We start from the raw sequence: 13856 nt of genomic DNA, 5'->3' as shown, positions 1-13856 counted from the left end.
CCTCTCACTATTGGCCATTCCACAGCTAAGTCAGGGCTGGGCCAGCCAATCTGATGAAAGGACCCCTCTACTCGATAATTCCTGCAAGACTTCATCAGAGTTGCCTTTACCTTAGCCAGGCAAAACAACTTGGCAGTTGGGCAGTGGTACCAAATGCCACATTTGAGTAGCAAGAAGAGAAACAGAATATCAGCGGCTAAGCGAGTTTCTCTCTCGTTTGTCTTTCTTCAGCGGTTTCACTTTGGCGATGAAGTCACTTTTTTTTCAGCTTCATGCTGTAGCCTCATACTTCTTTCTTTTTCCAACTTGTTAACTTGGGGCCACCTTGCCGGCTCTTTGAGCTTCATGCTGTAGCTTTGCACTTCCAAAGATAGACAGATAGACACACACACTTCCAGGTGTAGATGTTTATATATATATATATACATTTACATATTTGGCTGAAGCCTTTATCCAAGGCAACTTCAAACATTTATTATATTATTGGTTACATTTCTTTTGATTTCCAGTTGGAGCTCAGGCATGTCATGTGACTTGCTCATAAACACATAATGTCAGTAGCAGCACTTGAACCCATAACCTCCGGGTTTGAAGCTGAAAGCCTTGACCAGTACACCACACTGCCTTCCTGTATACAGAGAAAGAGGAAAGAACAAGGCATAAAGGAGACCAAGTCAAAATACAAAACAGAATCTGCTAGAACCTTACTGGGTTTCTCAGGATAGATATAAAAAATTTGGAATATCAACAAAATGTTGTACAATAATGTTTTCCCAGACAAATGCCTGGAAGTTATCACTTAAATAAGAATATAATAAAATATATACACATGAATAAATATATATGTACTGAGGAATTATACTGTATATGATGAGCCATTATTCTACAGTGTGTGATTTCCATACATCACCTACTTTTGTGGTCATGGGGATACCAATTAATTAAGGATTAATCTGTAAATTCTAATACTAAGCTAATACTTAGTCTGAAGGTTAACACAGTAGAAATTTTCAAAACCTTATTATATAGAATTGGCAGCATACTGTGTATTTAGTATCTTTACATTTAAGCCAATTAGTGATGTCATGGTACACAGCTTGATAGGGGATATGATTCCATTAAAATTACATGATACTTGTGGCTCCTTCAGCACCATAGTAAGAAACAAGGAAATGAAAGAGCATTTTTTTTTTTGCAAAGAGGACAGATAGAAAAATAAATCAATGAAAAATAAAAAAACAATGCAATGTCTGAATTGTCCAAGTGAAGCCATCTATTGTCATCTTGGCCTACAGTGTATGTGCCTTGTGTGCTATGTCATGATTTCATCATTCACTCTCATAAAAAGCAGATAGCCAAACATGCATCAATTACATTGGCACCTCAGTTCTTAAAGGACTGTGTTAGGACCTCATCAATGCTTTAATTGAATTTGATTATGGTCTCTGTGGCCTTTCCTAGGGGTCTCTCAATTTTTTTATCTCACATCTCCAGAGATGTGATGGTCAAGTTAATTCGTTCTAAATTGAACAGTTATGAGTTTAATGCTGCATTAAATTTACCTTGGAAGCTGGATGTTGGAGCTGAGAATGGTGTTATACCCAATTTGACAGAGTTCCAGTAAAGCTTTTGGAAAACCAATGTGGACGTGTCCAGGAAAACATTTGTTGTGCTTGCTTTTTTGTAATTAATACGGGTTGAAAATAATGCATTGCACAGTATTTTGTGCATTCAAACACTGCAGCAGCATGTCTACAAAAAGAAGATGGACAGTTTTGTGTATATGACTGATTTAATGAGACACAAATAGAAAGAAGTGGTACTAAACAGTATAATACTATAGCTTTTACTAAAGTTTGCAGTGTACACCCCCATTTTCGGTTGATGGCATAATCTGAAGTCAGACTTGACACACCAGACCTGTGTTTCTGAGGAGGATATCTGACTTATGTGTGTGGAAGTGGATGTTCCAAGTGAAAATTCCGACTAGGACCTTGAAAATTCTGACTTTTCCAGTTCAACTGAATGCAGTATGATTGTCGGTGTGTGGGCCTGGCTGAGGACCGGTGCCCTGCCCTGGGTTGGTTCCTGCCTTGTGCCCAAGGCAGTCAGGCAAGGGCTGGCCCTCTGTGATCACGAGATGTTTTTTAAATATTTATAATTTTTTCATTTAGGTATCTCAGCCACTACTCTTGGAAGAAACCATAAGAATAGCCTCCAGGATAGAGCAAGGTGAAATTCGAGGCCCTGATGAGAAATGGACTTCAAAACTGCTGAATAGTACAGTAACTGGACATGCAACCCACTAAAATAAACTATTGTTAACAAAATAATAAATTTAGCCAATATTTTTAAAACATCTGGTGTCACCAATTATAGCAACTGAAGCTGCATTATAGTGTATGATGTGCAGTGTATTTGTTGGGTGTGTTTGTGCGTGTCCTAACACGCATGCACACACACACATACATACACAGACTTTCATTTGGAAACATCTCATTACTTGAATTTACCTTTTAAGCTATAAAGGTCTACAGGCAATAAAAATAATGTGTTAACAAGGATTTTGCATGTAATTATAATAACACTTACTATGAAAAGAAAAATCCTAACATTGCAGGTCCTCACTTTCTCAACATTTTATAGATGGATTTTATTTGCTTTTTTTTTGCCTTTTTAAATGTCCCCTGTAAATTTAAAGAAAAAATCTTGCTATATTTCTTCTTATATTTTCTTCTGATTATATTAAAATGATGAATACATTTTGGTTTTGCAATATCAAAGCAGAGCAGTTTTCTCATCTGTTTTGTAGAAATGTGATTGACATTCAGGTTGTTTTTTTAGTTTGTGCTGAGCTCTGGGCAAATGTCACTACTGATCTCAAGAATGCATCTGTAAAAATGGAGGAAAAAGCAAAAGATTACTGCAAGTCCATTCTCAAAAATGAAAGTTACAAACGGAGTGCTTCAGAAGTTGATGCCATATACCATGCTGATTACTCTAGACAAGCAGAACTCAAAGCACATTTGTGTAGGTATACTGTGCCAAATTCTTCTGAGAATTTATGCTTGAAACTCTTCACTCTTTCATTGCAGATGCATAATTAATACCAAATAGATATTCACAACTTTAATAGGCATTATTGTGATTATTATCATTCTTTAAAATAGCAGTGTAAATTCAGTACTACACTGAAAGTTTGACTACATCTAATGTATTTGTTTAAATGTTATAATTTTTACTATGAAGTGCTGGTATAATCAAAAACTTTCTAATTTCTCTAAAGCAAATGAAATGAGTAAATAAGAATTATCCCATAAAGTGAATAAAATGTGCATGTGGTCAACTGAACTGGGGAGTGTTAAAGTCGACCACAGGACACTTTCCAGGGTGACACATATTCTACCCAGACACAGAGACCACCTCAGTTCACTCCTGTACAGCGAAACGGATCACTACTGTTACTTTAAAATGAGTTCATCAAGAGTGCAGGGGTACAGTTAGAAATTTGTAAAGGGTAACATTCTCACAAACATTAGGAAACACAAACACATGGAATAAGTTACCTAGTAGTGTGGCAGACAGTAGGACTTCAGGCACTTTCAAAACTAGACTTGGGGTTATTTTGGAGGGATTAAGTGGATAGGGTTGGTGAGCTTTGTTGGGCTGAATAGCCGGTTCTTGTCAAAAATAGTTCTAAAATTCTAAAAGCAACTGTCAGATCACTGGGTGCGTTAAACTTGCTACAGTAAGTGCGCCCAGCAGACCACATTGTGGTCACGTGTGTCTTCACTCTCATTCATTTGATGATTTCCCAAAGATTGTAAAAAAAGAAAAAGGTGAACATAGTAATGCAGACTGAATTTCTAAAAGCTTAGTCTCCTGGTGTCCGCTTTTGAAAAAAAAACAGTTCTACACTTACAGAGCTCCCAACACCACAGCAGTTAGTTGGTCGGTCTCATAATCACATTCACCTTCACTTGTTGTCACTGTTGAGGAACTGCTTCTGGCAACACTCTCACGCTGTCTCTAGTCACACCTCAAGCAGAGGTCAGAAGTGAGATTTGAACACAGGTTGCTGGAATCTGAACCACTTAATCTGCCCCTTAGCTAGAGAAGATCCTCATCAGCCAGAAACAGGTTTGGCCTCTTAGATTGTGGTGTAGCTTATCTTGCACAGTGACTCTAGGCTGGCCCCATCTGTCACTGGTTACATTGGCTTTAGGCTTTCTCAAAGTCCCTCAGACATATAGACTGGATGTTGTTAAAAACTGTTAAATCATCATTTGATTATCTGCTGTAAGCAGGGCTACTGCAATGTAGGTACGGTGTGAGAACCCTGGCAGTTCTAACATTTTCCTCCTGGAACCTAAGAGTTGTGCCTAGCTCATCTCCGAACTGATGTCTACCGGAATGTGATTGAAGATTCTGTATGCAAGGTTCATACAAAGAACATGAAAGTCATCTTGTGAAGTAATAAAAATATTCTCAACTTTTATTCTGATTGTCTTTTGAACATGAATTAAGGCTTATACAATTATTTGTCTATGGGTTATACTGTATCTGAGAAGAAATTAGTGGTTTGATTACAGAACAGGACAGATTATGGACTCACCCCACCTCATTTTTAACTTGGCCTGGAAATCCTGTATGAGGCCTTTATGCCAAGGAAAAAAACTCATTTATCAGAAAGCTGCTACAACAGGTAATAGAATACATTTTAAAATATTTAATATATCTCGCGCCTTACATTTATTCTCAGCATTCCTCCTTTGCCATCCCTCTGTATCTTCTTGTGTCTCAGCTTCTCTTGCCCAGTGCTTCGTTTCTCGATCACCTTACTATAAATCCTGCTTCTAAGACTGTCATTTTGAGGCACTTTGCTCACCTCTTGTCTGCTTTTTGACTGCCACTAATGCTAGACAGGCACCTATTACCCTCTGTGTTATGAATAGTTTCTGTGTTTGAAGGCGACTCACAGTGTTACTCTGATGTTTTTCTTGGCTTCCTTGTGTGCCTACCTATCTTGCCAAGTGTTTCCTGACTTAATCAATGTAGAACTGAGCAATCACAGTGAAACTGATCAATCACACTAAAGCTAAACTGACTAATCAAATTGTTTGGAAGGACCAGACACATACACTCACCCACAGAGACAGTAGCATTTTATTATGTAGTAGACAAATGCTACATGGATGGGGGTTATCAAGTTCAGTCCTCAAGGCCCTTTGCTATAAGAGACATAATAAACCACAAATCACTTGCCAAGTGAGGGGTCCTTGTTATGTGTTTCGTAATTCTTTTTGTGAATTATCTCCCATGAAGATGTCTAGTTTATTGGTAATTAAATTAGCCACAGAGTTCCCCATGATGGACAGTCACCTAATGCTGCCAGAATGAACTTTGCCTCCGGGTAAATCCTTTTTATGGAATAAGTAAGTTTTGTAAATGAATGAATATTTGATTATCCTGTTTCAAAAAACTACAGTGGACAGTGCTGCTGCAGTGTCCTATGTTTAAAATGTCACTCCCCTCTGTTGTCTATGTGAAGTCTGCATGTTCCCCTAGGGTCTGCTTTGATTTTCTTCCACCTCACCGAAGATGTACAGGTGTTACTTTAATTGGAGATGACAAAACTGACCCTGGATGTGTGTGGGTATGTGTGAGTGAGCTCTAAGCTGAACCAAATGTGTGTGTGCCCATGAAAGGGTCCCATACTATACTGAGTGTGTCTATGCGAGTGAGCAATGACCTGGAAAAATAGTGGTTGAGAATGTCACATGATGCGGGATGAGATTATGGACAGCATAGATCATCAGAGTCTGTCTGTTTTTTGCATTTTTTTTCCTTAGCAGACACTGCCCTCTTCAATTAAGTCATCTTCTTTTTTCATGTGTTTAGTCTTTAAAACATTTAGACAGGCACATGACTTTAACAGCTCTTCATTTATTTATTATGGTTTGGGCTATTAAAGAGAGAATTGTCAGAAGCCAGCAAGTCAGAATACAGAACAGAATGAATAATTGATGAAGCAGTCTGCAGCAGGGCAAATTGTTTGAGTGTTCTTAGGAAAGTTTCTAAAAGCAAATACTTCTGAGATACTGAAATCAAACAATCTATTTATAGCTCTTTTCATGAAGCATACCCTAATAAGTTTCTTTTAAAATGAAAAGAACATAAAAAAAGAATGTAAAATTGGGGCTCAATTAGAAGAAGAGAAAGAACCTGAATCCTGTGTGATGGCAGATTTGGAGTCATCAGGATCTAGAATCAGTCTAGACCATTAATTTACTGGGATGCTGAGGCCAAGCAGAGGGCATCAAGAACCAACCTGGATGCTTGCTCATAACTTGAGAGCATGAGAGCACGAGAAAGGAAGACATGGGCAGAAAGCCTAAAACATGAGATGACAATGGAGAATTTAATGGACAGCTTGAATGTGACTACTGATTGTGCCTCTAGGGACAGTAATCCAGATAGAGGAGCAATGAGGAATAATGACTTAAAAGAGCAGGAAGCCTGCCAACAGAGGATCTTGGGTATCTATGAATGGACAAGATGGACATTTAGTGCTAGGTATACGCACTCATACTGAGACACCACCTTAGAATGTCCAACTCTTGTCTCGCTAGCTGAGTTAAACAGTCAAAGGAATCAGTTCAAGGCCTATTCCACAAAAGGCCAGCTTAACATGTCTATCATGAAATTTTCCCAGTGGGACAGAACATCTGGGTTTGACAGGGAGGCGACTCCAGATTTGTGGAAGCTGAATCCAGGTGGAATTTTCTGTCATCTCATGCCTGGGATCTACAGCTTGAAAAGTGGACTTCCAGGTTAGGTAAGATCACACATATAACTTAGACAGCCATAAATTTTTGTAGTGAGTGACTGTCAACGATCCCCAAGTCACTGCAGCTACCACTGGGATACTACTAGTAAAACTAAATTTAGGGATTTAGGAAATTGTCTACTGACAATGTTGGTACAGTTTGATCAAAGTGTAGGATTTGAATTGTCTGGGACCGAGGAGCCTATGGGTGTGGAAAACAGGGACTTTGCCCCTTGACAGGAGATGTTTTCATTTCATTTCCATTTTGAAAGCAAGTTTATAAAGCAAACATATTTGTTTACATACATATAGCCAAATCTAGTCCAGTTCTGTCCAGTTACTTAATCCATTTAATCTAAGTAATTTACTTGATTTCTCCAGTCTGTTGTAAATGTAGGGTTACAGGAAAAGTAAAAAACAGATATGTGCGAAGTTAGTATGAAGGACGGTGCTACAGCTCTATAAGATCATCTACAAGTGGAAAGTTCAAACAACTGCCAGCTTGTTCAGGCCAGATTTTTGGAAAATTAATCCATATGGAACCTCCTGTCCTCTTGAGTCTGGGATCTGCAGCTTGAGAAGTGGACTCCCTGGTCTGGTCAGGTCACAGATACAGCCTGGACAGCCCCATCAAGTTCATCCTGACAGCAGAACACAAGATGCTGAGAGAAGTCTCTGAAAATAATAGAAATTCATCATGAGGCCAGTAAGTGGATCTTGCCACTGTTGATTTTAAAGTATACTAGTGTCTTCTTCTTCTTTCGGCTGCTCCCATTAGGGGTTGCCATAGCGGATCATCTTCTTCCATAATTAAAGCATACCAGTGTAACATTAGAAAAAGGCTGCACAAAATAGATCTACCTGGGACAATGTACTCTGGACATACAAGGAAAAGATCTGGCACAGTACCAGAAGACAAGTTTTGCAAATAAGAAAAAAAGGCCAGAAGAACCTGATGCCAGCTGTAAAACATGGTGGTGGAAATGCTCTATTATGGCATTGCTTTCCGGCACCAGTGTGTTGGCAACTTTCCATCTTACTCATAAAATCCATTATGAATTCTTCATTGTACCAGAGCGTGTTTGAGCATAACATGAGACCATCTGCAGAAGACTGTAATTTATCTGTATCATGACAATTACCCTAAACATACAAGTAAATCCATCAAGGACTGGCTAAAATGAAGGGCTCAGGAATGACCAAGTCAAAGTCTGGATCTGAATCCCTTTGAGATACTGTGGCTAGAAATGAAATGAACTGTGTATGCAAGTCATCCATCAAAAATCACAATGCTGAAAGAATTTGTGAATAGGAGTGGGAAAATTTAGTTTCCTTTCCAGACAGAGACTGGTAGACAGTTACAACTACTTGAATGGGCTTTACCACCTATTGGGGCTCATAGTGCTGAGTACTTTACATGGACCACACATACATATTCTGTTATCAGTAAAGCCAGACAGAGCAACCTTAGGCAGTCCACTACTTTCCCCTGATATTCTAAAGACATTTCTTTTGGGAGCCATATGATACAATAACATGTGCAGAAAGTGAAAGGTTCTGAATACTTTCTGAATCTAATATATACTACATGTATTTTGGCATCCAACTGTCCCACTATTCATATTTCAACAGTCTTAAGAAACCATTGGTTGAATGTCTCCCTTCATGCATAAAATATACTAACAATGCTCTCTATTTGCTTGCCAGCTTTACGTATCATGGGCCTGATTGCTTTATCATTACCATGGATTTCACCTTTCAGTATATAGTCATTTCTCAGTGATGATGTTCTCATTGCCTTTATATAGACATCCAACAGATGTCCACTCCAGGATCATCCCATAAACACCCTAGCAGACTAGCAGAACTGATCCTGACCATCTGTACTTTATCTTTTGGAGTGGAGTTGCAATCGTATTAGAACGAGATCAAGCCATGCCAACAACTTCATTGGAAAGAGTGTTTCTTTTCTTCCTACCTAGGCTTGTAACGAAGCACTCAGAATGAGGAGTTTCTTCATTGATACAGGATACCCATCTCATGTTAGAGACAGTGCTCTCAAACAAACCAGGAGTGGACCTCGTAACATTTGCTCTAAGAGGTACCCCTATATAGGAAACCCTCCTATGATCTCATCATCGACTACCTAACATACACAAGCTTGTTGTCCACAGCTCATGTCATAGAGGATAGCCACTTTCTTAACCAGGCACTTTGAGCTGTAACAGCAGATATTGTGTCACTTGCAAATACGAAGGAGATGATAGTGGACATGAGGAAGAAGAGGAGACCTCACTGGCCACTGTTCATGTGAGGGCTTGAAGTGGAGAGGGTGAGCAGCATTAAATACCTGGGCGTCTACATCAGTGAGGACCTCATTTGGACACTTGACACCACACAGCTGGTGAAGAGGGCTCAACAGCGGCTGTACTTTCTGAGGAGGCTGGGGAAGTTTGGTATGTCAACTAAGATCCTCTGCAACTTTTACAGCTGCATTGTTGAGAGCATCTTGACCAGCTGCATCACCGTGTGGTACGGCAACACTACTGCTATGGACTGCAAATGCCTGCAGAGAGTGGTAAAGACTGCTGAGAAGGTCACCAGGACCCCACTGCCCTCTCCGCAGAGCATCTACAACTGCATAGTCTGCAACAGAACTGTCTCAATCCTCAGGGACCCCACCTACCCCCAACATAAACTGTTCACACTTCTAACCTCAGCAGAGCCGGCTCTACACTGGAGCAAGAGGGGGCAAAGCCCCTTAAACAAACGTCCTGCCCCTTTAGATCAAACTTTTAGTTGAGAAAGAAAATAATCGATTACCCACAAACTGAATATGGACAAGATTTACTACAGTAGCTGAAAAATCAACTGGAAAAGGCACAAATGAGATGATAGGTTTCACCTCTTGTTCACTCTTTCCCTCCGTGCTCTGTTTGTACGCAGGCTCACACACCACTCGGCAGAGATCCCCCACTCACCCTCCCACCAGCTAAACATCCAATCACTGTTAGTATGCAAATGATCCGGTGTCAGGTTTCTGAGTAGGCAGGGCTGCGCATCAATGGGACTCTTTGAGGAAACAGCAAATCACTGTTGTCAAAATCATAGCAGCTTGTGAGATAATTAACAACAACTAAAGAATACATCTATATTTGTACAGTCAATGGGGGACTAGTCCGGTGTTCTTCTTACAGTTTCAGCCTGGTAGAGAAGTGTTTCTTTCTCAATCCCACAAGCACCACTGTGAGCCTGTCTGCTGCACAGAGCCGACTGGGAGACCTGTGTCTGTCAGACCCCGACACAAAGCCCCGCCCCAACTTTCAACTCTGCACTCAGCAGTTTTCTCATTTCATATACAGTAATCCCTCGCTATATCGCGCTTTGACTTTCGCGGTTTCGCTCTATCGCGGATTTTATATGAAAGCATAATTAAATATATAACGCGGATTTTTCGCTGCTTCGCGGGTTCTGCGGACAATGTGTCTTTTTACTTCCTGTACATGCCTCCTCAGTTGGTTTGCCCAGTTGATTTCATACAAGGGACGCTATTGGCGGATGACTGAGAAGCTAACCAATCAGTGCACGTAGTTAAGTTCCTGCTTGCTGAATGCAGTGTTAACCAGGAAGTCTCGTCTCGCTCATTCAGCATCAACGTGTTTCGCTGTGTAAAGAGTTGTGCTCTTTTGTGTTTATCTTTGTGCATAGTCAAGCTCTTCATTATGGCTCCAAAACGATATGCTACTGCTTCAGGGGCCGTGCCCAAGCGCAAGAAGAAGATGTTAACGATTGCTGAAAAGGTAAACGTTTTGGATTTGTTAAAGGCTACGATTCTTTTTATTTAAAAAGTAGGAAAGGAATATAAGATCTACGGCCGCAGTGTCCTTTTAACCAGGGTGCAAAACAAGTTGTAAGTGGATGTAATAAGGCAGTAGTCTTGATGGAATCTGCTTTAGGGATTTGGATTGAAGACTGCCAGAAGAAGAACAACGGCAGTGCTACACAATCGCCTGAAGTGGCTCCTTTAAGGGCTGTAACGCTCTCCTTTGTTGTGCAGTAAAATTAAACTCATTGCTATCGGACAAGTCATCGTGTCATTGTTGGTGAGTAACCATAATTAATTTTCTACTTACAGTACTTAGTACATGTACATACATTTAGTGTCACTGTACACACACATTTAATGTATACTATTTTTGTTGCATTGTACGTATTTATTGCTGGTGGCCTGTCTATCGTAATGGCTGTAACATGTGATATCGGAGACACTCAGTATCTTTAAAATAATATTTAGGTTTTACTGTATATAAACAGTGTGTTTATATACATAATTTCAATGAATCTTACCTAATATCTAAGAGAATACAAAGGGATTATGCTGTATAACTCTGCGGGGAATATTTATAAACAGTGTGGGAGAGTTAATAAGGGCTTAAAATATATAAAAATAACCATAGAAACATATGGTTTCTACTTCACAGATTTTCACCTATCGGGGGTCTGGAGCAACCCCGCGATCGAGGAGGGATTACTGTACTGATGAAATCACAGTGGTTTTAGTAAAGCTTATTCACTTTCCACCCCAGCTTCCAGCAGCTCATAAAGGGAAAGTTAATGCTGTGAGATGCATCCTTTTTTCCAAGCTTTTAAAAAGTGTGGGCTGCTCCTGCCTGTACCAGTAGCAGTAGCAATGATGCTGCTGCTGGTACATCAGAGACAGCAGCTAGCATGTCTACTCCTGTGGCATCAACAGGCACTGCTTCTCTTGTACCTCTGCCAATAATTGCTGCCCCAAAGCAACCCGCTCAGCTACCCAGTGACTTAAATGCCAATACTCCATCCCAGCCAATACTGGGAAATTACCCCAAACGTGTATTTGGTGGTACAACATTAAGATCATTCAATCCTGCCTGGTACCACACACGACCGTGGCTGGAGTAATCTGTTGAGCGGGACGCATGCTTCTGTTTCCCCTGTCGGAAATATGGCAGCACTGTTAATGAGAGGGATGTAGTTTTTACCTTAACTGGTTTTAACAACTGGAAAGCAGCACTTGATCGAGACAAGGGGCTACAGAGGCATGTGTCCTGCCACAACCATGTGAATGCTTCAACCATCTGGACTGAGCATAAAAGCAGAGAGGCCACAGGGGGACTGTGGATTCAATGTTGGTTGGTAAAACACAACTTGAAAAAAACCATTACTATGTCAAGAGTATTGGTAGTGCTATAAGGTTTCTCTGTGTAAATGAGTTGGGGCTCCGTGGGACTGCAGAAACCTTGAGACATGATGCAGCGGGTAATGATGATGACATTGCTTCAGGTATTTTTCTAAAAGTAATGGAATATACCTTAGAGAAGGATGAGAAGCTAGCAAGCATTGCTAAGGGTATCCCAAAAAATGGAAAATACACATCAAAGGATATCGAAAATGAAATTATCCAAACACTGGCTGACATGGTGCTTGGAGAGGTCAGGAAAAAATATGAAAGAGCTGATTCTACAGGGTTTTGCCTCAAAAGTGATGGGACCAGGGATAGCTGCAATGTGGAAAATTTGTCTGTGATAATACAGTTTGTCAGAAATTTCATGCCAGAGGAGTCTTATTGGGTTGCTTGACTTGCAACAACTTGATGCAAAGCACATCACCTCTGAGATACTGTTACACCTTTCTGATGCTGGCTACAGTGCTGATAGTATACTTAGCCAGTGTTATGATGGGGCTTCTGTGATGAGTGGGGTTAGAGGTGGGGTACAAGCTCTGCTCCAAAAGAAGCTTGACAGATATGTCCCATACATCCACTACTACAACCACCAACTGCACTTAGAGGTTGTGCATGCCATGCAGAGTGAGCCGTATGCAAAAGATTTTTAGCCTATCTAGTTCACTCTACAACTTTTTTCACCACCACTATGTGCTCAATAAACATGATGCACCTTGTCTAAAAAGACTGCTTGAGACCAGATGGACAAGCCACTACGAGGTGACAAGGTGCACTGTGGACAATCAAGAACAAATCCTTAGTATCCTATCTGAGATGACAGAGGATGATGATTCTGCAGTTGACCTGTGCACCGAGGCATCAGGCGTGCTATGCCAAATTAAAAGGCATCACTTCTTTGAGATTGGAAAGTTCCTAGTGCGGGTGCTTGGTGTCTTGAAACCAGCAAATGCTATTCTACAGTCTCAGTCAGTTGATCTGTGCAGTGCTTCTGAGGTTGTTAGTGCAGCACTGGGCTCCTTAAAAAACATCTGTGAGGATGACTGTTGGGGAGTGTCATCTCTTGCTGAGTATGAGTCACATCCAACAAAGAGAAGGAGAACAATGAGCAAACACCTGGGTCAAAGTGTTGTGCTCTCAACTTTGGGCTATACAGACTCTGGTGACCCTACCATACTAGATTTTCACACAAGAATATTGACCTGATGAGAGCCATATCTAGTCTTGCACCTAAATCTAGCACATTTCTAGATCCCACCCTGTTGCACCCTCTGGCTGTGATGGCTGGCACTGCAGCAGATGTTGTATGTCTGAAAAATGAAGTTCTTGTGGCTAAACAGATGCTGCTTAAAAATGTTCACAGGAAACAGACCTGTCCACTGTGTGTAAACTCCTGCAGGAGTACAAGGAAGCCTTTCCTGAGTTGCATAAATTGTATGTAACAGCCCTGGTAATTGCTGTGTCTTCAGCATTGTGTGAGAGTTCCTTCTCTACTTTGTCACTGGTCCTAAGCCCCTATCGTCGCACCATGTTACATAAAAGAAAGAGGAATCTAGTGATCTTGGCCCATGAGAAGTCCATAACAAATAACTTGGATATGGATGAATTTGTAAGAGTTTTTGCAAAGGGAAACAGGAGACTGTTGTTGTAGAGTGGATTGAGGAGAAAGGAGAGTTGAGCTGTGCAGTTGCAAACAGAGAGTTCAGTTGCTTGCAAAACAAACAAGCTTAAAACAAGACAAAAAGACAAAAAAAGAAGAAAAAAGTTAAAATGTTCTGTTCTAAATCTGTTGTGTTCTACAAATTA

This window comes from Polypterus senegalus, chromosome 17 (assembly GCF_016835505.1).
Source record: "Polypterus senegalus isolate Bchr_013 chromosome 17, ASM1683550v1, whole genome shotgun sequence".
NCBI classification, from domain to species: domain Eukaryota; kingdom Metazoa; phylum Chordata; class Cladistia; order Polypteriformes; family Polypteridae; genus Polypterus; species Polypterus senegalus.
This window is presented reverse-complemented; position numbering follows the sequence as displayed.